The 25,096-nt window shown below is 39.3% G+C and overlaps 1 protein-coding gene across 2 annotated transcripts in view; it reads left to right on the forward strand.

Moving 5' to 3' along the window:
* The window catches only part of CERS6 (ceramide synthase 6), a 311,818-nt gene that overhangs the window by 148,382 nt on the left and 138,340 nt on the right, over positions 1 to 25,096 (forward strand). The window lies entirely within an intron of this gene.

Consider the following 25,096-nt stretch of genomic DNA (forward strand, 5'->3'; position numbering starts at 1 on the left):
TAATTGGTCTCAACAGCCCTGGAATGTACCCTGAGGAATTAGAAAGATTCTCACCTTTTCATCCTCATTTTCCTTTTCTTCTCCTCTGCCTTCTTTTTAACGTTTAAGGAAACTGAGGCGCTGTGAGGTTAAGCAAATGACCAGGTCACCTTGTACAAGGTGGAAAAACAGGAACCAGGTGGCTTCCCTGAGTAGAGGAGAACTACAGTGCAGGTGCACCATGGTTTTTGTTTCTTCCATCCCTGCAAATCCTATTTCTCATTCCCGTTCCTTCTAGGGACATGTAAAGCATCGTTGTGAATGTGCTTTAAGGGTGATTATCCTAGAGATGCTTCCCATGAGTCATTACTTGTTGAAGAAAGGCAGTAAATTCTTATCCTTTCTGTATTTTCCTCTCTGCATTTTTACTCTTGCCAATAATGAGAATGCAGGCACACTTAAGAACAAAAGAGACATCAATATATTTTAAAATGAACATTGTCAGAGTCAATCCAACTGTGAACCGCCAGGGTTTATTATATCACTCTGAAAGACTTCTGAATTTAAGTAGTTTATTGAGCCCCGTCCCCAGATTTTTAGATTAAAAAATATTGTTGTCTAGAAGTAATTTTAGGAAGACATAATTTGCTAGAATTCACCTGAGATCTGTGTTAACATTTGTTTGAGACTTTTATATATAGTTTTACATATGATAGAGGTTTCTAGATATAGTGTGAGAACCATGTGAACCCTTCTGGATCATAAAGTACCCACTTTATTGAGAACATTGTCTTGAGTTTTACATGCACAACCTGATTGGCAATCTTGGATAAATTTAACTGAATGTCACAAATACAGAGTTCTGAATATAAGCACGAAGTAGAGCTGATGATACAGGGAGACACTCTTTCCCTTAGAAGGGGTTAGCACACTTTAGTAACCATAAGACAATAGCAAAAATGACTCTCAGGCAAAGGAGAATTAATAAATGCAAAAAGAGATTTCTAAAGTAAACCCTTCAGAGTTTAGAGGGGAGTGTGCACATCAGGTTGGGAATATCAGGACAAGCCTTACAGTTTGGGATGGACTCTGGAGAAAGCATGCTATTTTGATGGTGATAAATGGAGGTTTTCAGTGGAGGAAATGGTGTGAGTAACTGTACTGAAACAGGGAAGTGTAGGGTATATGTGAGAAACAAGGACTGAGTTCAGAATGGCAGGAAGGAAATAGAGTAGGTGATCGTGGACATGGCACTTTCCAAAGAAGAATGAATATGATTGTGACCATTTGGTGAATTTTGACTTTCTTTTGAAATTAGGGAGAATTTTCCTTTTCCTTAAAGGATTTTTAAAGGAAGGAAGGGAAGAGGGAAAAAAGCTAGCTGTGTTTTGAACTTAGGGATATTTTAGCTATGTGAAGAAAATACTTAAACCTATGTTGGTGACTGGCACATTGCTTCTACATGTCAAACTAGATTCGACAGAGAGGAGTCTCTCCTTTTATCCAAAACTCTCTTGTTACCAAGGACTCAGCATGCAGGAGGGACACAGAAATCTCTGTCTGGCTCTTGCCCTGTTTCTCTCCAGCCAATCCTCAATTATCTTTCAAGGGTATACTTCTAGCTTCTTTACAAATTAATTTTTATACTTGATCTTGCTTTAATGTGTGGTTTGACACAGGGATATTTGCATTTTTATAGCCGGTCACTTCTTAACCAAGGTTTTCTGTCTCCAGTAGTAGACTTTCCATTTACTGGCAACATACTGGTGTGGATTTGGAACCGGAATGGGCTTTGAAGTCAGATTCATCTGGGTTGAAGTCTGGCCTTGCCTCATGGGAGCCTTTCCCAGACCCACTTACTGGTGATAGAGTGATGCTTACCTCATTGGGTTGTTACAATGTTTGTAACTTGCACATGGAAGCCTTCTCTCTTCTTTTCTCCCTTCTCACTGTAAGCATTATAAATGGCAGTGGTGTCTGGTTAATCATGGGTTTTAACTTATCCAACTTCTCACCTTGTGACTAGGAAACGACCGTACTTCTCTTTAAGCCAGAAACCCGCAAAGTCCCTATTGTTGTCCTGGCTTTTATCACATGTCCCTTCAGTCTTGTGTTTCTGCTGTTCAGCCGGTTAACATCTGAAGCCTGAAGGCACCTTGATAGTATTTATCTCATGTGGCTTCCTGAGTTGTGGTTATTTGTATATTTATCCCATTTTCCCTTTTGACTGGAGGTTCTAGACTGGGTGTTCCTTAAAGGCATCTTTCCGTTTCCTGTGGTGTCTAATACAGGGTCCTGCGCTCATTAAATTTGGGGGTTGAATTAAATTGATCTGATGCCTCTATAATGCTTACATATAAATAGTAGTCAAGTCCAGTTCATACTTTTCTGTGGCACTGGGCGAAGTTAACCACCATCCCATCTGTTTACCAGTATACTACAAAATACTTTCAATGTGTCTGGAAATATCCCACCCAAACAGACCTCATGGATTGATTTCCTCCACTTTCCAGAGCAAATGTGGAACTTATTACCATGACATGTGAAGCTTGTCTATCTGTTTCTTCACACTCCCCACCACCTAGTACTTATTACACTTCAGCCTACGCCCTATGATTCAACCAGGCAGATTGGCCAAATGTACTCCCCTTCACAAAGGTGGATAAAAATATCCATTGTCAGCTGACAGAACAGGTGGCTTTCTCTTACCATCTAGAATTCCATAAAAGATGTCAGCACAGTCTCCCACAGAAGGTCATGGCCTAATCTGGGAAACAGTTTTGAACCAGCCCCAGTACGATGTGTCTCTCAACACAGAATCTCTATTCCTCGATAAATCTTTATTTCTCAATAATGAATCTCTCTGTCTTTTCTTGATGTTAACTTATGATTTAAATTAAGGTTAATTTGTTATTTCTTGGCAGTGTTGCATGCTCTTTTGCTGGTTGCTTGTTGACCTCTGCTTTCTGAAGACAAAGACCAGTGGTGAATTCTGATTAAATAGTTTCCTAGCACTAGAGCTCATATAGTCCAGCTGTCTCATTTATAGGGGAGGAAATCAAAAATTCTCAGGTAGACACCAATTTCTTGGCCTTACCTTGGTACCTTTTAAAAACAAATTTAATTCACAGGTCTTATATTGGTGGGCAAGTTTGAGGTTTAAAATATAGAAATAGAGTATTTTCAGTGACCTCCAGAAAAGGAAGCACGGATGAAATAAAATTTACGCCCTTCTAAGCCACAAAGTCATAAATGCCTTAAATGAAATGCCAAGTCAACGAAGTTGATTTAGACAGGGTTTGGGGAGGCAGTCAGTATGCTGTGTAAATACTTTGATAGTAATAGTGAGACAAAAGATGAGGGTGGTCCCAAATACCAAGGGTATTGCATAATATAAGCATTGGTTGGTACTTTTTTCCCCCTTTCATTTAACAAGTACAAGGAAATTGATTTTCAGAACTTTTTTTCAGATCAAGTGGCGTATTAAAAATTAGTTTAGCAAAACTTAAAGAACGCAGAAGTATTTAATGGATATATCTGAGTGCTACTCGAGAAAAGGTACATAAATTTTCTGTCTGCTATAGTAATTTACCCTCTATAATTTCAGTATCTTCACTGAATGTATGAGTACTAAAATATCAGCCCATTGCTAGAAGCAATAGCTTTAATTAAATCCAAGTCTTTATAGCTTTAATAAATAAAAAAATTACCCAGATCAACCTACTTATGTGTATAGGGTAATGTGTAGTTAAATAACACTTTCCCGTACCCTGAGTTATACAGTGCTAGTATTCAGACGGTTTACATTAAGAATTCAGCTATGTGGTTTGCTCCCAGGGAGCAGAAGAATAAATAGTATCTACACATGCAATGCCGTCAGTGGATATAAATTAACTTGAAATCATTAATCTCACGAGTTAACATCAAGGACAGGGTAAAATCTGATTTAGTAAGTTCAAGATTGTGTTATTTGTATGTGCATCTGGGAATGGAGTTTGGGGTTTGACCTTGGTAGTCACTCCTTGGGATCTGGACAATTATTTGACTCCCAGCCACAGCCTCTCAGACCTGAACAGGTCAACATTCAAAAAGAATGTTTTCTATAACACTGCAATTCCAGGGAAACTCTTTTGGGCACTGAACAATCTCTAAGTCAGCATGAAAGCCATTACAGCTAATTTATTCTGTGAATTTACATTTTGTGAAATGCGTAGATTATTTGCCTCTGTAGATTGAAAGGACTGGAAAAGTCATCCTGTCCTTCTGTTTCAACATTCTCGAGTAGTGAGCTGGTAACAGTGATCTTCCATTCTATTGAAGGAGACACAGAATCTCAGGTTCTGACTTCTCTATTACTCAGTTGCTGCTCCATGATTCCCCCTTTGAATATTCAGGCGATGTTTGTAACACCATGGTGTTTTTGCTGAATACCTTATCATGTTGAGAAAAGAGAAGTACAATGTGTCCAAAGGCACATTGTAGGTGGGACGAGTACGGACCCCTGCTCTATATTTGAACATCTCCTTTCCCATCAGCCCCAAGGAGTCACCTTGAGTGACTTAGATGGATGGCTATTTGTGTTTTCTCTTGCTAAGTGAAGGATTCAGAAAGAGCTTCTGGGTACCCAAATGAATATTGTAACATTTATGGAAGACAAGTACAAAGAATGATAATCAGTAGGCATGTAGGTAGATCAGTATCTGGGCATTGATTTGGAATAGTTAAAAAAAAAAATCAAAGAACGATTTAGCTAAATATGGTGCCTTGATTTTACCAGAGATTTTAATGTTTGTGATTGTGCCATATTCACTGAAGTCCATCTCTCCAGGCACTGGCAGCAGCCCTCCCTGCAGCCACTCAGCACCCTCTTCCCACCTTTCCCCACAGGTGTAGCCTCTTAAGGTCCTACTCCATCACAGATATCTGTGAGAGAGCTGCTTGTGTTTATAGCTTCTATGATGTGGTGTCTTTTGAAGCAAAGCTGGGCTACGGTTCAGTTGTTGGCCTCATTCCCAAAGAACCTTGGTCATTAGGAGACCGAGGCAGTAGAGGCCCAGAATGCAGAGCCTCCTTGAATTAGATAAAGTTAAGAAATGTTGTTTAGGCAGGTGAGCTTCGTCTTTGGGTTGGTTTTGTTCTGTCCAGTCTAGAGTCTGTATCTATGTCTGGCTCTAGGTCTTAATCTCAGCACTAAACTGACCTAGGGCCCAAGATAAGTAGTGAAACAATAAACTTTTCTGTTTTGTGCAGTGGAATTGTGGGGAACTATTATTAGATATGGTTTGGAACGAAAGTAGAAAAAATTTGGTAAAAGAAGTCAAATGTGTTTGAGGGAATCAGTCTCTCAGAGAAGTCAACAAAGACTTCAATATTTTTACATCACTTGAAGCTTTTCTTGATTAGAAGCTTTGCTTCTAGCCCTTTCCCTTAACCCTATTTCCCCTCCAACTGGAAAGTGGTAAGCAGTATGGCTTCAAAGAACATGGCTGCACAAAGTGCTAATTCTACATGGCTAACAGATTTGAAAACATTAGTGTGGTATGTGATTCACGTGTGAGTGTAGAGTATGTCTAGGCCAGGAGGTGGCAATATGGCCAATCGAATCTGGCCTGCTGCCAGTTTTTGTATGACCTGTGAGATAAGAATGTTTTTTTTCATTTTTAAGGGGTTACATTTTAAATGGTTATAGAAGTTCTTACCTAATATCTTTCATTTTGCCTTTTGGCCTACAAATCCTAAGTATTTACTATCTACCCCTTCCAGAAAAAGTTTGCCAACCCCTAGTCTAGGGAATGATGTCACAGGCACCTCTCCTGATTTTGATTATAACAAATATTCATACACTTTTGTTCAACTCTTTTAAATGGTTTTTCTAAGGTATTAAAGCTAGTATATTTTAATAGAAATGTCTCATGTTTTTTGCAGTCTTTTCAGGGGCTAATGTAAGAGGCACAACATTGGAACAACATTTTAAAAAAATCAACTAATAGTCCTCACAATATATTTTGGAAGTGTACAGGAGAAGAGAATTCTAGAATGCCCTCCATGTGAAGCAGTTGGCTTTAGGGCTCACACTGAATGGAACATTCCCTAAGTGTTTTCTTCCATCATGAAATACTTGGGGCACCATTTTCTCTCTTCTTCAATGCACTGTGCTTTAGAATACATCTGAGAGAGAACCTAGTTGTGAGCAATTCTCTTGTCAAGCAGACAGAGAACAATGGTAGGCAGCCAGGGTGGGCAGTCCGCATTCAGCCAGAGCTGAAACGTCGTATTTGTTTGTTTTAGCATCTTTATTGAGGTATAATTTACGTACTGTAAAATTCATCCATTTTCAGGGCACCGCTCAATTATTTTTGGTAAATTTACAGAGTTGTACAAGCATCACCATCCAATTTTAGAACCATCATCCCACAAAGAATACTTGTGCCCATTTGCTCTCACTCCCTAACTCCTTTTTCCCTCAGCCCCAGGCAACCATTAATCTCTTTCCTGTCTCAATAGATTTGTCCTTTTCTGGATATTTCATATAAATGGAATCATCCAGCATATGTTCTTTTGCAACTGACTTCTTTCACTTGGCGTAACGTTTTTGAGTTTCGTATATGTCATAGCATGTATTAGTACTTTGTTCAAATGGATATATCCCGTTTTGTTTATCCATTCACCATTTGAGCAGACATTTGGATTGTTTGTGTTATTGACTATTACGAATAATGCTGCTATGAACATTTACATGCAAGTCTTTGTGTGGACCTGTGTTTTCCTTTCTCTTGGGTAGAAACCTAAAAGAAGATTGCTGGGCTATATGGCAAACTTATGTTTAGGTTTCCAAGAAATTATCAAACTGTTTTCCAAAATGGCTGCAGCATTTTCTGATTCCCACCAGCAATGTATAAGAGTTCCAGTTTCTCTGTGTTCTGGAAAACACTTGGTAGTGTCTTTTTGATTATAGCCATTCTACAGAGTATGAATTGGTATCTCATCGCGGTTTTAATTTTTATTTCCCTCATGAATAATGATAAGTATCTTTTCATATGATTATCAGACATTCATATATTTTCTGAAGTGAAATGGCTGTTCAGATCTTTTGCCATTTTTAAGTTGGGTTTGTTTTCTTGTTTAGTTTTAAGAGTTCTTTATGTATTCTGAATATAAGTTCATTATTAGATATATGACTCGCAGACATTTTTCCAAGACTGTGCATATGTCTTTTCTTAATGGTGTCATTTGAAGGGCATGCATTTTGAAATGTGTATTGTGAATTCTTGACATGAAAGTAAGTTCCAATATTTTTCCTCATTTTAATTATTTTACCAAAACTGAGGTTTGTAGGAGCTTATGGAGCTTCTGCACTGAATCGGGCGGTAGGGTTGATGATAGTGTCACACCTTTGGGAGGTTTTCATATTTTGAATACCCACCCAGTACTGGAGCTCTAGCCCGCTCCAGTTTACCTGATTTCTGTATCTATTCACATCACAGTTTCTGTTTAGGGTGTGACTGTCAAAGATGACTAGGACATCAGTAAAGGAGAAGTGATGTTGGATGACTGGTTTCATCCTGAGGTAGCCTAAGGGTTTTATCTCTTCAGGCCAAGGAACAGGGTACCTCCTTTCCTTGTTTCCTTCCTTTCCTCCCCCTACCTCCTCCCAGTACTCATTCCTTTAAAAAATCTGTTTTCCTCTCAAGATTTCCCTCTATGATGATGTAAAAAGTATGATAGGGATTTAGGGGGAAAAGTTGAACATAAGGACTAGCTATAAAAGTCTCGGGAAGCAGTTAGGTAGCACTCTTAGCCAGTAGACGGGGTGGTATTGGGTATTGGTTAAGGGCATGCGTCTGCCACTTGCAAGACATTGTGAGCTCAGGCAAGTTGATTGATCTTGTCATGTTTCCTTCCACATCTCTCAAATGGGAGTAGTGATAGTACCTACTTGTTGTAAGGATTAGTGATTTAGGACGTACAAAGCACTTAGGAGTGCACCTGTTGGTGGTTCCTCAGTAAGTGTTAGCTGTCATTTTTATTATCGTTGCTGTTGTTAAATGCTCAGTGGAGTACTGTTGTACAAAAAGCACAAGCTTCTGCATCAGACACATCTTGAGTTCGGTTCCCAGCTCGTCTACTTACCAGCTCTGCCACGTCCCACAAGTCATGTTTGCTCTCTGTGCCACAGTCTCATTTGTTTAAGGGGCAAGTACCAATTGCCTAGAAAAGTTGCTGTGATAGAGAACGTGGAATTACATATGCTGCTGTACTTCATGGTGGCTGGAGAATAGCAGGTGGTCAGTAGATATCTTTCGTTGTTATTTACTTGTTTTTGATGTTAAGGAGGCAGCGATCAACAGAGCAAAAGAATCCTGTAATCTTCTGCAGAGGGAGAAAGCACAGTATGAGTGGGGAAAAAAGACGGGACGTTTTGAAGAGAAGTGATAAGTGGGGCCTTTTAGGGGAGGTTGGTGTTGGACAGATGGTAAAGGGTAGTCAAGGCAGCAGGCCCAGATCTGACGTTTCAGGAGACGATACATTGAACTAGTGGGGACCAAGGCAGGACTCTGAAAGTGGGCTTTGATTACCGAAAGCCTTGAAGGCTAGACTCCATTCTTAGCAGTGTCTTGAGAGATGTTCTTTTAGAAACTTCAGTCTGATAAATGGGCAAAATCTGGGAGGCAGAGACTACCTCTAGGGACGCTGTAGGCTTTAATTACTTACCCCGTTAGAAAGAAGTCCTACACTCCAGGCTTGGTTTTAAGAAAATCTGCGTGCCATTCTTTCACCAAAGACATGCTTCCTTCCCTATCTCTCTCTTTCTCGGCAGTGCTACCCCAGTTAGCCTGAGGCTCTATGTGAAAGAGCACTTACACCGCCAGGAAATAATGTTCCTCCAAAGCATGCAGCAGAGCAGAGCAAGAATGTATATTTATTACATTAACCATTTCATTCCAAATATGTACAATTGATTACAAGAAACCACTTAAGAATCAATTTGCCATACGAATGTATATCTCTGCCTTGAATTACATGGTATCAATGTTCCAGGAAAACTATAAATATATTCTGTTTTTGTAATTTCAGTTGTGTCCTCATTAACATACACCATCATTTATGAGATGCTTTGAATGACTAATTTGCTCTAATAACTGGTGGTACATTTCCTACTGATCACCTCCCACATCCCAACGGCCCCCCATGCCCTCCTCCTTTCTTTATATGTTTTCAAACTTAAAAAATGTTTATGAAGGAAGGGAAAGTGAAGGGGGGAAATCAGAGAGGGACGCAAACCATGAGACACTGTGCACTCTGGGAAACAAACTGAGGGTTTTAGTGGGGAGGGGGGTGGGGGGATGGGTTAGTCTGGTGATGGGTATTAAGGAGGGCACGTATTGCATGGAGCACTGGGTGTTATATACAAACAATGAATCATGGAACACTACATCAAAAACTAATGATGTACTGTATGGTAACTAATATAACATAATAAAAAATGTTTATGATCAAAACTTTGACAATGAGATTAATATTTTTGTAATAATTATTCCTTGTTTTCCAAAGTATGAACATCAATATACCTTTACTAACCTTTTTTATTTGAAAAGGGAAGAGAAATAATAAGACTATAGTTCTTTCTGGTAAGTGTTCGGTTATATCAGAATACTTTAGCCCCAAGTCCTGTTCATTTCAAAATGGGTCTGACATGGGCCCTGCCATGCTGAGATCCCATTCTTGTGAGCTCTGCCTCCACTATTCCACTAACATGGCAAAAGGACTTCCAGACTGAAAGGCAGCTCCCTTTCCCCTTGTGTTGGAGCCAGTTACGTTGGGGATACTACTGGTCCCAGTGGAACTTTCTCTTAAATTTATATTCTGTATGGTCCTCTACTGTATTTCTATCCCACGACTCCCTCACCCCAGCTCACCCAGAGAAGGGATAAGGAGTGACACCATCCCCATCTTAACAACAATTCCAGATCTGACATGGAAAGACTCAGTTCTCCAGGCATGCTTCCATAGTGACACAGGGGCACAGTGACCTTGAGATAAAGGTTACTATCTGGCTATTATCATGGACTGGGAGTGTGGACAGAGGATGTGAATGACTCCTTAGAGTAGGTGATGCTTCCTTAGATTTGCATCTGTAGCCCCTCAAGAAACAGCTTTGTAGACTGTCAGCCCCTTGAGGAGGGACCATGACTTATTCATATTTATATTCTCATCATCTTGTAGTATGACTTGAAGTTTAGTAAATCTTCAACATATTTTCCATGATGAAAGGGCATCTGTTTGTTAGCACAACTGCAAGTTAGAATTTCTTTGATCTGACTTCTCTCCATTTTTGCTGGGTGGACATTTCTCAAGAACCGAGCAAGAGTTCATTAGGTTATTAGAAAATGAGGATGAAATTTTACCCATGAGAATTCCATGTGTCAGGAAAGCAGAGAATTCTATTATAGGGGCTTCATCCAGTTCAGAGAATAACAGTTAGGACTAAAATATCCCGCCCATCTCTGGCACACATAAAAGAACGCTTAGGTCAGACAATGTGAACTGGTGACCTCAAGTGGAATCCAGCTTGCAAGATGTATTTTGTTGGTCTGCATGGTGTTTTATTTTTAATTGAGTTAATTTGTCAGCATTTATTAAAAAAAAAACCCCAGATTTCATAAAAAGTATCTGAAATATCAGATTGCCAGCTTTCTCTGAAAATTGGGAAAAACCTGGCAGTACTTGAGTTTGCATTTTTTTCTTGACATTTGACTGGCTCTTATTTCAATGGGGTATTGAAATTGCCATAGCCCTTGGCCCCATCTGTCACACTGCCAAGAAACTGAGTACCAGCAGCCATTCATCCTCGTACTCAGAGCTAAGCCTGACCTTCTTTTTCCTTATTTGCTTGACCTGACTGGTCCCCACAGGATTAAGCTTGCAGATCCTTGTTTAGAACCTTTGGGTTTAAAGGTCTCAGATGATGACCTTGTAGGTTAGATATTTACTTTGTGGCTATAAAATATATGAGTGCAAAGGAGTTTAGGAGTCCATGAATAAACATAAAGTCATTTTGTTCATCTGTACATCTTCAGTGGTCGATTTCTCCACATATCATATCTTATTTATAACACCACATTGCCATGGAAATTCACTGCTGTACTTTTCACTTCCCAGCTCTACTAAATTTTACTCCTCACATTTTCAGAGCCACTTATACAATGTGCAGATTCAGTGTAGTAGCAATCTCAAGTGGTTTTGTAACATTAAATATTAAATAACTTTAAAACTGCAAACAAGGGGGAAATAAGAAGTAAGCCAAATCCTGACACATACATTTAATAAAGAAGCAACAAAGAGTTTCTCATTTACATGACCTACTGCTCACTGTAGTAGAATGAGGGCCTCCTCTACACCTGTATTTTCTTCAAATGTAATATGAAATGCCTCCTAGAGTCATACAGTGATTTAGTAGTCTGACTAGCCATGGGCACTGGCCCCTGTAGGTAATCATAACACGTCATTGAGAAATCATTTATTGGGTGCCTGTCATATACCTGCCATTTACACCTAGTAATGGTGGTTGAATTATGGGACACGTGCTATGTGTTGAAAGGCTATTCTGTGTACTTTACAAGGATCACCTCATTTCATTCCCACCCCAGCCCTTTGACTAGGTGTTATTGTCTTCGTTTTATTGATGAGGTGACAGAGGTAAAGGGAGTGCCCAAGATCACACAGCCTGTGTGAAACTCTCTGGTTTCACTAGCACTAGTCCTGGGTAGATCTAAGACACTGATCTTTCCCTCAGAGCTGAAAATCCATCTGGTTGTTGGTCACGTAAAAGATAACTAGAATCTGTATTCGCTTAATCTTAGAACAGTGTATTATGGGGACAAAAACTTCTGCCTTAGAAGGTGGAGACCAGAGGAAACTTGAGAAATATCACTGTAGGTTGAGGTGGGTAAAGAGGAAGAGCAGTCCCAGGAGAGGAGAAAGGTAGGAGGCATAAATGTGAAGGGGCTATTCATGAGATGAAAGGCAGCCCTGATACCTGGCAGGTATAATATTTATAGGCAATACGTGGAGACCACTATGTATTCATTATTTCCAAAATTAGGGTTAAGATTAAAACAAACAAACAAGTAGAGTTCACATACGATGGATCAGGAATGAAACTTGCTCAGGTCACCCTAAAGAGGTGATTCCAGGCTTGGTTAGGGCAACATTTGATTAGCCTCACTCAGCTAAGGAAAGGGTAGGGGCACAGAGACATTATAATTTCTCCGCTGTAGAGGACATTCTGAGATCCAGGTTGGCTGAGTATATTAAAGCACTGGGGGAAGAGTGTTGGCTTCTGGAAAGACTTACTTTCGGTGAAAGTGCCTCAGGCCATTTTAAGATCATCAGCCTTTCTTCTTCTGTTTCTGTGTTTTGTAATCAGTCCGCTGATTGTACTCTGGATTTCTGTGTAGATTTGCCTGTAGGAAGAGAAGTTGTCATTCATAACAAAAGAAATATTCTGGACTGTGTGACTGTTCTCTTTCTCATGATTAATCAGTTGACACCTTGGCTTAAATGTTTGTCTGTGGAGTTCAGGGAAGTGTAGCCCACCCCGAGAGAAGGAAAACTAGATGTGTTGGACAGGGGCAGACACTTGTGGGGGGTGGGGGGGTGGGGGTGGAGCGAAGGGAATAAATGAAAGGAATATTTCCAAGTTAGAACTTCGAGATTTGATGACTGATGGGATGTAGTGGTTGAAGGAGGAGGAGGCATGAAGGATAGCACGCTGAGAGGATGATAATGTCCTTGATGGAGATGGAAGGCAGAAACAGATTGGATTTCTGGAAGAAAGATAACACATGTTTGATTTTGAAGTTGGAGTCCGTGGTGCCTGTGTTGGTGGAGTGGTCTGCCTTTTGGGTGTCCGGGGCCATGAAGCTGGTTTGAAGCAGCGACTGCACAGCAGACGGGGAGTGGGTGAATTCAGCTCCAGGGAGCATCTGGAGTGGAAAGGAGGCTGAGGATGGAAGCCGGGGTGTCACTGATGTCAGAGAGGAGCAAGGGCAGTCTGTGCGGGAGGCAGCGAAGGCAGCAAGGTGGGAGAAAATGGTGAAAGAGCAGAGCGGCAGTGATTTAAGCAAAACAGAATGGCCAGTTTTGTCAAAGACTGTAGGATCAAAATAGACCTAGACTCAAAGCTGCAGAGGTCAAAGAGACCTTAAAGGTCTCCTTGCTTCCCCAGAAGAGAGACTTGAGCTTGTCCAAGATCACCCTGAAGGGATCAGGGTGTGATTACAGTGTTTCCTGTGGGGCCATCTCATGCTTATCCCATTGTCTCATGTTGTTTCTTGTTTCTAAGAATTGCTTTGCAGTTAGTGTGGAATAATATGTAATACTAGCTGGTAAGGGAGATTATGTTGCCACTTGAAAGTGGGCAGCTCACTCTCACTGCATCCCCATGCTCACAGTGAAAAGAAGGTCCTAGTTATTTAAAACAGGAGGTGCTGCCATGTGAATACAGCTGTTACGTGGCCCACTCATGACTCTTTCAATCAGCACGCAACTCGCATGGCGTCAACCAGTCAGCCAAGAATTTCCCTGTGCGTGTTAACTGAGTTCAATTTTGTGGAAATGACTTATTCTCCTATGCAGGAGTGCAGGTTGACTGAGTTTTTTGGGAAAAACCTCAGTGATGACAGATTGTTAATCTGATTATGTCTTTTTCTCTAAAAGAGGAAAGAGCAAGAAATCCTCCTTCCAAGTAGAAGATAATAGATCGGAAGTCTATATATAACTGTATTTGTTTCTGATTGGAAGATCTTGACATTCATGGGTTTAACTTTTATTCATACATACATATATACACACAGACATGTATGTTTATATACATACACATATATTTACATAATATACATGTATGTTTATATATACACATACATAAACATCTAAATCCATATGTATAAATACATATTCTTCACAGACAATTTTAAAGTCTAGGAGGAGAACATGGCAGTGAACAGGCTGAAGGAGTTGGGGGTTGAGAGGTGGGGTGGGCATGGGGCAGAAAAAAGGATTAAAAAAAAAAAAAGATCCAGGAGGTTTAAGATATGATTTTAAATGTTTACATGGGGAGACTGGTATGTCAGGGCAAATAAATTATGAATGAGCCCAGTCAGCAACGTAGGCTTCATACCTGTCCATCTCTCTCTGTTTAATCTTTCCCCCCCTTCCTATTGAATTCTAACAACTCTGATAAATAGGTATTTTAGTCCCCATTTTCAGATGAAGAAACCAAGGACATTTTATACTGGAGTCATAGGCAGGAATTGGGGGTAAGCAAAGGGCTCCACTGATATTCCTGAGAAAGATCTGCTGCTCAGTCCCACATCCAGTTTTGAGACTGTTTTAAAGCCTGTGGCAGAAAACTGACACCAAAGAGGGCAGTAGCAAAGGTCTGATTCATTTCTTTCTTAAACTCAAAAAGTACATACGTTTTGAAAACTTAAGTACCATTAGTTCCTGTTTTCTGCTTTCCTGTGTAACCACAGCATCAAACAGCTCTTTGTCTTCAGTCTGCTTTCACGTAAAAAAAAAAATCACACAGAGACTATGAAAGTGCTCAATGTTCAAGGAACACATAACATTAGTTTGACTCTAGATAATAAATATTTGGCTGTTTTGTCTCAACCACATGCTTAAGAAGTGTGACGTTTGCAAGTGCATGCTCCAAAGTCATATTGACCGAGTTTATTTTTGGCAACAGTGGAGCAATCTTGGTTTTATTCCTTTTTTAATCCTTATCCTAGACAAGTATTCGTTGGAAAATGCTTGTTTATCTTTTTCTGTTTCCGCAAATCATGGCTATTCAAATTTGAGTGCGAATGGGCTTTAAGCTCACAATTACAAGTTGAGTCTGTATTCAAAGGAATTCTGGGAGTAATGAGAGAGATTTTATAGGCAGAATGACCTAACAGAAGTGTAATTTGTAGACCCTGAATTTTGGCCGGTGTATTTTGTGCAGATTATGGGAGACTGGCACTGGTGTTGACGAGGGACAAATGCCAGTGATGCTGAACTCTACCTTGCCAGGTGCTTGACAAGAGAAGTCAACCTGGAGAGAAAAGAATAGACCCCAATACAAAATTGAAGAAAGAATCGATATAATTTAACTGCTGATAGAGTTTATGAACAAAGCATAAGAAAAACATCCAAATCAAAGTAGTTAAATCCAAGAAACCAAACACAGTAGATTTAGAACTAAGTATAAAATGCAAGTGATATTTCCAATGGCAGTCTGGCCACTGAAAGTACAAATGTAATGACAGGGAAAGAGTACAATTAATTATGATGCTGAGGAAAGGCTGCTTTCTTGGGGCGATGTCGTGAAGAACAAGTCTTTCATGGTTTCCAGGTGTGGGAGAAGGGAAAGACATAGTCATCTCATGTTTTTACTGAGCCTGGTTCTTACTCACACTATCTTTTTTCCAATGAAATATTTTAAAATACAGAGACTAATATAACAAGGACCCACTCAGCTCTCTCTAATCCTGTTTTAAAGGATTAAAATATTACAGAAGCAGCTGAAGTTCCCTGGACACCCCTCTCTGTTCTCCACTCTCCAGAGATCATCTCTATCCTGAGTTTGGTGTTTTTATTTCCTTCTTTATTTTTATGGCACGCATATATGTGTATGTGTGTGGATGTATATGAATAGATATATATTTATGAGATACACATAGCATTATCTTACAAATTGCTAAACTTCACATAACTATTTTTTTAAAAAGATTATTTATTTGAGAGTGAGGGAGAGAGAGAGCGAGCGAGCAAGCACAAGCAGGAGGAGGGGGGAGGGAGAGGCAGACTCCCTGCTGAGTAGGGAGCCGAGGAACCGGGCTCAATCCCCTCATGACCTGAGAGCCAAAGGCAGATGCTCAACAGACTGGATTTAGTGAAGACTGTTCTGCTCAAATGAAGTTCACATTTGACCTGAGAATGAAAAGTGAATAGTTTTGACTTACTTCCAACCTCAGTGACTTTGCATTGACAAGTCTGTTGCTTCTCAAACAGAAACAGCTGAGCCTTCAGCAAATGAGGAAAACCATTTGGAATCACAGAGTAAATTATTGATGGAAGTAGCAATAATTTCAGGAAATGTTTGCTTTTAGGCTAAAACGCAAGTCTGTGTAATCAGTCCATGGGACAAGTAACATCTTTTCTCCTAACTATGGTATTTCTTTAGACTCCTAAACTAATGAAAGTTTTGAAGGCTATTCTGGGAATTTAGATTGTATCTCAGAGTTTCCAAAAAAAAATGGCCATTTTCATCTCACCTTTATTTTGTTCTTTAAGATACATGGGACATTTTCCAAACTAGAGCTAATTTACTTTTTTCCCTAGTTGATGAACACCTCTATTGTTTGCAAGTAATAAAGTCAGTATCCAAGTAACAGCTTAAAAGGAGAATAGTTTTGTTTTGTTTTTTTTTTAAAGATTTTATTTATTTATTTGACACAGAGAGAGGCAGAGAGAGAGGGAACACAAGCAGGGGGAGTGGGAGAGGGAGAAGCAGGCTTCCCGCAGAGCAGGGAGCCCTATGCGGGGCTTGATCCTAGGACCCTGGGATCATGACCTGAGCCGAAGGCAGACGCTTAACGACTGAGCCACCGAGGTGCCTCTTGAAAGGAGAATAGTGACCAAAAGATCATGTTACAGCTTTAAAATATATATATTCTCAGATGAAACCTATCAGTTAACTAAGTCTTAGGTCTGTCCCTTACTCACTTCCACATACTGTACCCGAAAGGTAAAGAAAAAGACAACAAATCCTTGGAGGGAAACACTTTGGCTAAAAACCTGTGGAGCAAGAGAGGAATACGTGTCTTCATCATTAACATGAGTCAGTGATGTCTGTCTGATGGCTTTGTTAGGCCTATAATTGCCAGTTAATAGAAGGGCCTTACCTTGTTCTACAAGCCAAAAATCCAGCCAACCAACCAGTCACCCACACAGAGTTCTGAAATCTGTGGCTTTGTAAAAAATTTAGGTGTTGGTTTAATTTGTGAAATTCCATATTTGTACACTAATGAACATTCTGCCTCAGAGTATCGGGCAGTATATCAAGCATCTGCTGAGTATTTTCTGAAACTTATGGTGTGGTCATCCATTTCCAGTCTTGATGTTAAGGCCACAGGGCTACAAGATATGGATGAAGGAGACCTAGTGTGAAAAACAGGGACACCTGTTTTCTTTCACCAAGTGACCTGAGAATGTAGGGGAGTGGCACAGTTCTCAGGACCCAGTGTTCTCATCTGTAGAACAAGGGTGTGGATGGACTCTCTAGTTGTTAAGAACAGCCCCAGTTTCGAGGAAATAAAAAACGGGGGATGGATACCTCTGATTTGTGTGCACAGAAATATGCTGATGTTATAGTGAAACACTGGCAAGACCAAACACTGACTTTCGGTGAGCTGTTTTCCCACTTGGGGTAAGAGCGTATGTTCACAGCACCAACTCTAACTAGCATTCTGGCTAAGTCATTGCACTTTGAGTGCGTGCTTTACGTTGTAGAGGAAGGAAGGGACAACAGAGCAGCAAGTCTTATTTTCCCTCTTGCCTTAGCATAGAAAAGGAGCTGAAACGGAGGTGAGCAGCTGTCAGAGTAATAAGTGGATTTTGTGTTCATGTGACGAGAGAGAGAGCCAGCTGTGGAGGAAAGTTACAATAAAAAAAAATAAGTTTCATTTTAATTTTTGTATTAAAGAGGCGATATTTACTAGTGAGAAGCGTGGTCTCTGGAATGAGCCTGCCTGGATTCAGAGACCAAATCCACCCCTTGCTCCCTGTGTTTTTAGGCAAGTTACCTAAGTCCCCTCTCCTTATCTGCAAGATGGAAGCGACAGTGGCATTTGCCCCATATGGTTCTCATAAAATATAAATGAGAGAATATGTACAAAACTCTTAATAATAGTATCGCGCATAAAGTAAGTACTCAAGAAATACTGGCTGTTGTTGTTTTCTAAAAATAGGTGATCCTCAGGAAAACCTAGTAAGTAGAAAGACTGTTCACTTTGTAAGGAGGACTTGCTATTAAGCTTGAAACCACAGTTACTTCTCTTCAAAACTTTGTGGAAGTGAATATGTCAGATATAATACAGAAACCCCTTTGAAGAGTTTTAGAAGTCCAGTTGTACTTGACTGAAGAAGTGATAAAATACAAATATGTTTAGGTTGAAGCTTTGTTCAGACCTTAGGAAAGTAAGTCATCAGCTCTGAGTTTTTAGTAGAGAAACGGGAATTTAATCTACTTTGTACTTTGAGGTAAAAGGGTGGGTTTATATATTTTAAAGTATCAATATAATAAAGTCTATACTAATTTATTTCAAAATATATTCTGCTCATTTATCATATTTTACTTTATTTGTAATAATTTGCAAGATATAGTGGCATAATTTATATTAAATCTTAAGTTTGGTGGAAGGACAGATATAAGCCCTACTTTACTTCTCTTCATGTATTTGACAAGAAATGAGTTAATCCTTGTTTGTGATTGTTCAGTTAATGGAACAGCGAAAATGAGAAATGTCTCAAAAGTAATGAATTCCATTTTATAATTAAAGGAAATATATGCTAAATTTTTGTGCTCTGTACCTTAGTTTTGCACTCAATAACAGTATTTTTCATTATGTACACTATTCCAGAGTTGACTCTCTTTGATTCCAGATTACTACTATGTTGATCATTTTAAAGATTTTATTAGCAGGAGCGCCTTAGTAACTCAGTTGGTTAAGCATCTGCCTTTGGCACAGGTCATGATCTCAGAGTCCTGTGATGGAGCCCCACATCCAGCTCCCTGTTCAGCGGGGAGCCTGCTTCTCCCTCTCCCTCTGTCTGCTGTTCCCCCTGCTGGTGCTCTCTCTTTCTCTGTCAGATAAATAAATAAAATCTTAAAAAAAATGCATTAGCAATATTTGCCACGTCTTCCCCCTTTCTTATTTATATTTTTGCACAGTTTCTAGAAATAGTTGATAACATTATAAGATTATGGACTATTTTGGTTAAAATAAACTTTAAAATAAATAAAGGGAGTAGCTGTACCTTTCATAAAGATTCAGATGCCAATTAGGAGATGTTTTTTGCAAAACATTGTTTGCTGTCAGTAATACAAAGATAAATAAGACTCCATTTTACCTACTTGGAACTCACAAACAAGTCAGAGGTTTGTGGCTGTAATCAAAGATGAGTAGAGAGGTAAAGAACACACCATCAGAGAGAAACTTACAGTGCTTTCAATGTTGCAACATTCAGAAAAGGCGGATTCATAGACTAACTAGTGTTTGACATAAATCCTGAAGGAGGAATAGTATTTCAGCAGGTAGAGAGGATGATTGGCTAAGCTGTAGAATGGCCCCCTGGTAATTACTGTTGACTTTAGCTGACAAGCTCTGTATTATTTTAGCTGCCTCAGTATTGAATAAAAGCACCAGTGCAGTCCTTCCGTGTCTCCAGTTTTGCAGGCAGCCAATTTCTCTTCATCAGGACAGAAACCATTCTCATTATGTGGTGTCCATTAATGTCCCTTTGGTTAAAAACCCTATTTTAGCTGAATACATTGTCTTCAGTTTTCAAGAGTATACAGTTCAGGAAGAGTTAGCATAACCTAATGGGTAAGAGCTGGGATACTGGAACCAGCCCGTCTCGTTTCCAGTCTTGGCTCTCTCCCTTACTAGCTATGTGACCTTCAGCAATTTACTAAACCATTCTGTCCTTGTTTCCTCAGCTAAAAAAAAGGAGAGGGAGCATGATGATAATAGTACCTACTTTGTTGTTTGGAATAGTTTCACTAAATGACTTCCTATTTGTAAAGTGCTTAGACAGCTCCTGGAATCGAGGAATTACTCCGTAATTGTAGGGAAAACGGCCCCAGCTGCCTGCCTTGCTCGGGCTAGGATGCTGTGCTGAGTTGAGCGCTGGGGCTGCCCTGGATGTTTTCTCGCTTCATCCTCCTAGAGATGAGGGTCCTGGTGCCATTTGTGACACCTGGCAGGAAGACCCAAGCTGTCAACGCTCTGATTCCCTACTTTTATGGCACATTTTATTAGTCTTGATTTTAACAAAGAGCCCTTTCAGCCTTGTTGTATAAGGACAATAAACCAGATTCAGTTGGTGGTAGTTTTTACCAGCTTTCCATTCTAGTTTTCAGGTTTGGTGGATATAAAAGGTTTCCATGTCCAAGCAAATGTAGTGGAACCCATTGACTTTTCGAGGCAAAAGAGGTGAACTCTAATTCTGTGGAATTTGAGAGGGGGCTTTAGCGTCTCTGCCGCTGCTGTCCTGGTTTTGCCACTCAGCAACAGCATAGCAGCTCAGCCTTTGGGCAAGCTAATCCCTCATCTTCTGTTTCCAGTTGAGGTTGCTGCCTTGCAGAGCCCTTTCCTCAGCTGGAGTCCTTCTGGCATTTGGCGATCCTCGCCAGCATTCTACACTTAAAACCCAGGATTCCCGCTTTTTGGTTCTGCTACCCAGGCTAACACTTACTTTCTGCTTTCCAGCCTCTAAGATGGGGTGGTGGTTCTCACTCCTCTTTTCTGGGGCCTTGGGAACTGATGTGTCACAAAATCCCTCTTCTGCCTATTTGGTGCTACATTCATGCAAAGCACAGAGGTCATTTATTTTTACTACCTTTAACCAGGCATTAATTTTTAAGCAAACCTTCTTTACCTGTATTTTTATTATTACCGTAACAACAGTGTCTTTTGAAATTTCTCTATACGAATAAGTTTAATGCTTCCCTTCTTCATCCCCTGCTTTCATTAGTATAATCTAAGGATTTATACCCTGGTTATTGTTAAATATTTTATATTAATTACATTTCCCTGAAGGGTAATAGCATTTAATTTGGCCATGAAATTCAGGGCAGTTATTTATGTTGCTAACCCTAGTCCTTTTATTCCAAAATTAGGCCTGTAAGAATTCTTAATTTTTATTTGTATCTTGGTGGGTTGGAATTACGCTAAGTAATATTTTAGTAAAGGGTAATAAGTACTGTATTTTCAGAGCCTTGGGCTATGTGAGACTGCTTTTCCTGTTCCTTCACAGGTGAAAGGCAGTTTGGCTGTCAGTGGCTGTCTCTGATCGAATCTTCCCTTTCTTTTGTAGGTTACTAATATAGACGAGAAATTTAAGACCAATTGGACATTTGTTTCTTTGATGGTGACTTACTTTCGTTTGATTTTTGTGTTGACTTGTTTTTGCTTTTATGCCTGGTACTGAAGATTTTTTTTTTTTTTCTAACCCAAGGATTCAAAACTTTTGTCAGAATGTGGCTTTGAATTGATATTATTTGGAATACGATTTAGTCCTCTTTTTTTCCGTTCAGGTTTTTTACTGTCTTTGATTATTCTATTTCCGTTCTGCGGTCATGTTTTCTCAGAAACAACTATAATTAGATTTGGTTTTTCTGGTCCTTCAGATCTAGTCTTCTTTCATCTATTGGTTCTTTTTTCTGGCCATATGTGGGTGTTTGCCTTCTACATCAATGATTTAATTTTTCATAGTACACATCTCCAGTTTTCTCTCTCCCCCCATGTGGGTAATATTCTGTCACTTCATTTTTAGAATCTTTGTACTGCTTCTTTGTTTCACTTAGAGTCTCTTTTAATCATACCCAGTATCCTTTATTGAGTATGGCTTTCTACTTTGGTCTTTAAGGGACATGTCATCTTCTTTTTTTTTTTTTTAATTTTAGTTATTTAATTGATAGAGAGAGAGCACAAGCAGGGGGAGCAGCAGAGGGAGAGGGAGGAGCAGGTTTTCCCCTGAGCAGGAACCCAATGCGGGGCCCAATCCCAGGACCCCGGGATCATGATCGGAGCCAAATGCAGACGCTTAACTGACTGAGCCACCCAGGCGCCCCAGGACATGTCTTCTTGTGTCGTATTAACAATGCCAAATACTTCTCTAAAAATTACACCTGGTTCCTCTAGGGAGTTGTTTTTAGGAGACAGGTCTTTCCTTGACTTTTTAGCACCCTCTTTTCTTTCCATATTTATGCACTGCTTCTTGGTAGAACTATGTTGACATTTAGCTCTAATTTTCTTTCTTGAATTTGGCAATATCCGTTTAGACTCGCTCACAGAGAGGGTGTGTGGATTGCCCTACCCCCCCCCCCCCCCCCCCCCCCCTGTCATGCTCTTGTTTGCTAGTAAAAGCCCTCCTTTAGATCTCCGACTTTGTAGCAGTTGATGTTTGCAGGCCCTGGCCTATTTTCAGTGGTCTAGAAGAGTTTCATATAAAGCAGCAGTTGCTAGTGCCTTGTTCTTCACATACTCTCTATGGATTATTTAAGAACTCCAACCCCCAGAATACATACCACCATAGATCATCTCATCTCTAAATCTGCTTTTCTGCAACTGAAACCCCAGGGTGCTACATATTTCCCTTTCTTCCCACTTACCTTTTAAAACTAGCAGTCCCTAACTGAGAGGATGGGGGGTTTCTCCTCCTGCTTCAAAAAGCCTCATTCATGACAGAGAGCAGGTTTTTGACCATACAGATTGTTGCATTTGTATCCGAGGTGGTAGGAAGCGGAGAAAGGGAGATATGCTAAGATTTTCCTACTTCCTTCAGGACTCATAGCTTGTTTTTCTCTGCCTCAAATTACATTTTAAAAATCTAATTTTATTGTTTGTTTTCTGCTGTAAAATTCTCTGACTCTTGCAATAGGTTGAAAGTTATATATATATATATTATTATTATATATATTATATATATAATGTGTGTGTGTGATTGCATGCACCTTTATTTACCTCTTGTTTTATAGGTATTTTAGTGGGAGGTTGAGGGAGGCAATTCATTAGGAGGCTGTAACTAGACATCATTTAAAAACTGTAATTTACATGAAACTACACAAATAAAAAATGTTATGCATGTGGTAGAATGCTTGATTTTGCTTCCTACAGGAATTTTGTGGAAATAAACTCTGTCTTGTAAATATTCATCACAAATTGTTATTCAAATGATGGAGGCATTGGTGTCCTGTATTAGAACCTAAGTCTTATGAAAACTGGGTCAGTTTAGTGAGAAATAAAATGTAGGTACATTAAGTGATTATAGGAATTCCAATGACTTCCATAAAGTTTTTATTATACATAAAAATTGCCTGATCACTGCCTACTAACAGGAGAGTTTTAGAGCTGAAACAGCCGTTATAAATCATTTAATCTGGGAGGTGCAAATTCAGTTGCCTTCAGAGGCCGGAAAAGTGACCTGCATATGCTTGAAGTAGGTTGGTTTCATACATTGGGAGGTGGAAGAGACTGGAGAAAAGTGGAGATTATTTGTGCCACCAAATCCTTGGGTCATAATATTGAAAGAGTGTACTACAAACCCACTCTTCCATTATAGAGATGTAACTGAGGTCAAAGAATAATAGATTTGCCCAAAGTTAGGAAATTCTGTGTGTTTGAATCAGAACCAGCTACGTAGTTGCACTTCCCAGTGCAAAATAAAATGTGGGGTCCCTTGTTCAACAATTAAGAATTTCTAGATAGTGCCAGCAAAACATTAAAACCAAGTGTAGGACCCTGTGGTCATCACTTCTGATCTAGAATTTATACATCCAGACAGAAAGAAAAATACAGACACTCTCATCCACAACCACCAAAAATCAGTAACAGAGACGCGGTAAAAATTAAGACCTTGACTTTGACACTGCAGTAAGTGAACCACCTTTACTTACAAGAGAGCTTTTCTATATTATTTGCAAGTTTTTGTTGAGTTATTATAGTGCTTTCATCCATTTTTATCGTTTCTTCCTGAATTCAGGTTTTATAAATTATTAGTTGAAGATTTTCAACCCTGAAGTTCAAAGCTCTTCTCTAAATGTTAGTTCTGGTTTGAATTCCAGGATGTTTGAAAGGTCAGTCAGCCCAGGAATGAAACTCTGAGGGACACTTGTGTCTGCTGTTGGGTCTCACTCAGCTCTAAGAGGTCCCCTGCTATTATTCTTTTCCTCTTACCTTCAGAAGCCATCATTTTTTCCAGAATATTTTGTCTAAAATTTGAATCATCTCCTAAAATCACCTCTCCCTCCGTTTCCTCTCCCCCCCCTTTTTTGCCTTATTTGAAAATTTTACATGGCTTGCAAACACATAAAGCAGTTTGCCTCCTGACAGATTGAGTTAACTAGTCCCTTTCTCCTTCGTGTGCATTTATAATTTGTAACTCATAGAACTACTAACGACATAACCTCAGAAATGCTAATGAGTGAAACATAGCCAGCTTTTAAAGGCATAGCTAGTCACACTTAGAAAATATAAGAAATAAAATTGGGAATTGAGTACTAGGGTAAACTATATATACATATAATATATAATTTATATAAAGTCTTTATAGTTATACAAAGTCATATATATATGTATATATTTAAAATTTCAGGTACTTCACTAAATATTTTACTGTAAATCCCCTTTAAAAAAGGACATTCTCCTACAGAGACTGTAATACAGTTCCCCCACAGAATAAATTTAACATTTATATAACACTCATGTCTAATTTAAGATTCATATTCAGTACTTTCCCTTGTCCCAATAATTTTTGATATTGAACAAAACATCTAATCTTTTGTCTATTATCTATGAAGACCATTTTACAAAATCTTTAATTTTGATATTGAATGCATGAATTTTCTTCCAAAGTTGAGGTCTTAAAGGTCTTATTTAGAAGTTTTTGGCTATCCCCTAATTGCAAAGATCTCTTCCAGCAATTTCCTCTGTTAGTTTTACAGTTTCATCTTTCAAATTTAGGTCTTACATCTAAGTGTGGTTCATCTTTGTTAGGGTAAAAAGTAGGGCTTCAACTTTTTTTTCCCCCTGCAGAATCACCACTGTCTACACAAAATCTTATATTTTAAGACTTAAAAATTGAATCATTTAAAATTGAAAGAGAACCAAAAATGTTTCTCCTCACTAAAAAAATGAAAGTCTAACTAAGAGCTAGCCGTAGAGTTTGGAGTGGCGTAAGGTTGTCATTAACAGTCGTGTATCAGATGGATGGCTTGGATGGATGGGTTCTTTAGCAGCATCCATGAAGATGTCAATAAGTATTTGTTGAAAGATGAAGGAAAAAATCT

Source organism: Ailuropoda melanoleuca, chromosome 2 (assembly GCF_002007445.2).
Source record: "Ailuropoda melanoleuca isolate Jingjing chromosome 2, ASM200744v2, whole genome shotgun sequence".
Lineage (NCBI taxonomy): Eukaryota > Metazoa > Chordata > Mammalia > Carnivora > Ursidae > Ailuropoda > Ailuropoda melanoleuca.